The following is a 4,313-nucleotide window of genomic DNA, read 5'->3' as shown; positions in this document are numbered from 1 at the left end:
AAAACACATTGTTGTAGATTTTTGTCTTTCCCACCTGAGTGTTTAGCATCACCTGGCTGGAGCTCAGAAAGGACAATCTGGGGGAGGATCGTACGACAGGAACAGAACTCCAGCCTGGACACAGTCCTTCAGGGCCACACTGAGAGGGGCAAACGGCACTTTGGTCTTTCTTCTCTCTCTTCACTGACAGCAAAGTCCCCATGAGGGTTAATCTCGAGGCATGTGAGAAACATGTCCCAGCCGCTCACTGCCATGTTTCAGAGCTCCTAGGCACGGAACAGAAGGCTCCTTTAGGAATGTACCCCAGTGCTTTTTTTTAATGGCCTTATTAACCTGTGTTGCTACTTTTAGTGATTTGTGTATCTGGATCCCTGGATCCCTCTGCTCCTCCAGCCCCTTTAGACTCTTAGGGGGAAATTCGGTGGCACCCCCTTTGGGTTGCTAACATCACCAGGGCTAATTTTAGCCCCCTGACAAAGTATGCGCCCCTGCGCATTAAATTCAGTGCTAGCGCCCCAAGCAGGAGGCGGGGTGCCACTGGAAGCGCTCCCCTCCCTCTTGAGGCGCTACCAGTGAATTTCGCGGTGCTTCATGTAACAGCGCCACGCCCGTCGGCACATAGCACCGTGTCATAGCAGACCTCCCTCCGTGACTAAAGGGGAGGGGCCTAGCACTGCGCACACTGGGGCCCTGCTGGACCACAGGGGAGCGGGTGTCGGATCAAGAGGAACGCCGGGCTGAGCGATCGCGGCTGACACCCCAAAGAAGGGGAAGGGATGCAGGTGCTGGCAGTCGGCCAAAATGAAATGTTGCCGCCCGACAGCTTCCCTTTAACTGGTGCTGCCACGGCTGCAAGAACGACCCCTGACCCTGTTGGACATATCGTCCGGCGATAGGTCAGGGGGTGCAACCCAAGGTTGCAGCCGGGGTGCTGCGCATGGCGAGGACGTCATTGCCGGCCGTGCAGTGCCGCGGGGTGCTACCGGCTACCACCGCCGCTAACCTCCTGCTGAATATCACAGTCACAAAGCAACCCAATTTCACCCCCTTTTCCAAGTAATGTGTGGCCTCCTTATTCTTCCCACCAAAACACACCACCTCACACTGATCTATAGTGAAATTCATTAACACACCACCTCACACTGATCTACAGTGAAATTCATTTGCCAATTACACCCCCATGCTGAAATGTATTAATAGCTTCTTGCATTTTGTCTTCCTCAGTATTAACTCTACCTTTTTCGGTGTTATCGACAAACTTTGAAATTGTTCTTCTGATTCCCGAGTCAAAATCGTTTATGGACAACAGTGATCCCAGCATCGATCCCTGTGGAACACCACTTCCCACCTTTTGCCAGTCTGAGTAGCTACTCCCAACCCCTACTCTCTGTTTTCTGTTTTGTAACCAGCTTGCGATCCATTAACAGTTTGTAAGATCGACAAGATGACCCAGGTCAGGCCGTGTGGAGTGAAGGGCCCGGCAGCAGAATGGATGGAAAGATGGCTACAAAATGGAAATCAGAGGGTTGGAGTTGAGGGAAGTTTGTTGTGATCTTTCCATCCATTCTCCTGCCTGGCCATTGACTCCACACGGCCTGACCGTGGTCATCTTGTAGACCGTACATACTGCAGACACAGTGCACCAGTTGTGGAGGGGGTGGATATTGAGTCCTGTGGCAGGGGCGCCCCTGACAGGGTTACAGACCCTTCAGCCACTGGAAAAACATGGAGAGCTGAGCTCGGCAGCATTAGTCCGGTTTTGTCTCCTTTGGAGACCAGGTGTACAAGCAGAGTTAGCGCAGCCTTCACAGCAACCGCAATAAAATTGTTACAGTTGTGAAGGAACTTTGTGTTAGTGCACTGGACCACAAACAAAGTATGTGTATCGATTATTGTCTGACTGCGTTACTGTGACTTTCTAAAGGTGCTATATAAAGGAAAGTAGTTGTTGGTCTGAGTTTGTGGTGTGTAAATGCTGCCCTTCTCACAGCCTGTAAAAGGAGTTTACAAAAGCCATCACTGTGAGTCCAGGATAGAAATTGACAAGATTCTCTCCTCCTGGTTCCTGGCCAAGGAGGCTGCGCATGCGCCCTGCTGCCCCCTGAGCCTCTCAAGATGGTGGCCATTACCCCGGGCCTGTCGCCGGGAGAAAGCCCCGCAGCTGCCGCCCCGCTCGGGGCAAACGCCCGGCCCGGAGGCTCTTGTTCGGGGCCTGAGGCCCACCCCAGGTGTGTGTGAATCGGACAATGTTGAGTGTTTTAATAATGGGGCCTGGGGCCGCACTTGGGGTGTGTGTGAAGTGGATAATGTTGAGTGTTTTAATAATGGGGCCTGGGGCCGCACTCGGGGTGTGTGTGAAGCGGATAATGTTGAGTGTTTTAATAATGGGGCCTGGGGCCGCACTCGGGGTGTGAGCAGCCCGTGCCCCCCCGGGGTTCATTTAAAAAAAAATCAAACATATTTATTTAAATATGGTGGTACTTGTTACAACTCATCAATGACATAATAAATCCATTACATTCATTAGCCGCAATAAAACAAAGCCTTAAAAACAGCTTTAGGGTTAACAGTATAAATGCAGTGGTAAATTTTACAGATAAACCAATAATATTAACAGTACAGGTACCCATAGTGAAAAACAATTTTACGCCAGTCCCATTGGCAATCTGGTAACTCTTTGTTTTTGCTTGGTATTACCTGTTGTCCTTTTTTAACATTCAAGTACAACAGTACTTATATAACTCATCAATTACATAGTAAATCCGTTACATTCATTGACCACAATAAAAAGGATAAAGCCTCAAAAAATGGCTTTATGGTCAACAATATAAATACAATAATACATTTTTACAGGTAAATCAATAATGTTTACAGTACAAACTGCCACTATTTAATAAACCAAGAAAAGAAAGTCCAACTGGCATCGCTCAATCATTCGGTCATTCATTCCTCCATTCATTCGTTCGCTCAAGCGTCACTTCCATTGTGCAGGTCTGCATTTCATTTGTCTACATGTGCGCATGCGTGCGTTCATTCATCCGTCCAGACAGGCCTCACGCTCACCCAATAGGATGCCAACTTTCATCCTAGGGAGCGAGAACCCCTCATTCGGTCGAACGTAAGTTCCATTGTGTATGCGTGCGTACGTGTCATTTGTCTACCTGTGTGTATGCATGCGTTTGTTCATCCGTCCGGCAGGCCTCACGCTCACCAAGCGGGCCTTCATCCTGGGGAGCGAGGGCCCTTCATTTGGTCGAATGTAAGTTCCATTGTGTGTGCGTGCGTATTATTTGTGTCCGCATGCATGCGTTCACTTGAGCCTTCGTTCGTTCGATTAAGGAAGGCTTTAACACTAAATAACACCACAATATACAAAGTCCCATAACCATATCAGAAATCAATTAAAACTTCAAGTAAACTACTTTTAACCAGAACCCGAAACTTCTTCAACAAAACAAGTAAATACCAGTTCTACGCCAGTCCTATTGGCACTCTAATAACTCCTCGTTTTCACTTGATGTTATCTAACCATATAATGTCATGATCCTTGTCCACAGTCTTCAACTTTCCCACAGAAAAGAAGCCGACCACTTTCTCAAATACGTAAAAGAGGAAAACGACTACTCAAATTTCCTTCTTCTTGCTGTTATCACTCACAGGACCCAGCCATCAAGACATTCATTATTCCTTGCCGATATTACTGTGTTTTGCCTTTTATCTTCCTTTTATTTTCCTTTTTCACTTTTATTCCGTTCTCTTTTCCCATCTTATGGCCGCTCAAGCTCCATACTACAGATGGAAACAGTCTGTCTTTCCTCCACCAGAATGGCAGCGCACAAACCGGCACCCGTTACCAAGAAAAAGCATCACAGCTGCCACCAAATGGAGCACAGGCGGGGCCGCTGGAACTCATTCGGGCCGGAGACCGTTCTTCAACTTTAGAAACCGTGCAGCATGCTCACCCACAGCATCTCCCGACTCCGCTTCTGTCGACCAGCCGCTCCGCCCTGGGCCCCCCGCCTGGGGTCCTCCGTGCTGGGCCTCCTGACTGGGGTCCTCCATGCTGGGCCCCCCACCTGGGGTCCTCCGTGCTGGGCCTCCCGCCTAGGACACTCTCCTCTGGGTCTTCCACCCTGGGCCCCCCGCCTGGGGTCCTCCGTGCTGGGCCCCCCGCCTGGGGTCCTCCATGCTGGGCCCCCCGCCTGGGGTCCTCCGTGCTGAGCCCCCCGCCTGGGGTCCTCCATGCTGGGCCCCCCGCCTGGGGTCCTCTGTGCTGGGCCCCCCGCCGTGGGTCCTCCGTGCTGGGCCCCCCG

The sequence above is a fragment of the Somniosus microcephalus genome, unplaced genomic scaffold (genome assembly GCF_052327205.1).
Source record: "Somniosus microcephalus isolate GS21.2 unplaced genomic scaffold, FLI_Smic_1.0 unresolved_chr3, whole genome shotgun sequence".
Lineage (NCBI taxonomy): Eukaryota > Metazoa > Chordata > Chondrichthyes > Squaliformes > Somniosidae > Somniosus > Somniosus microcephalus.
Note: the sequence above shows the minus strand (reverse complement) of the source record.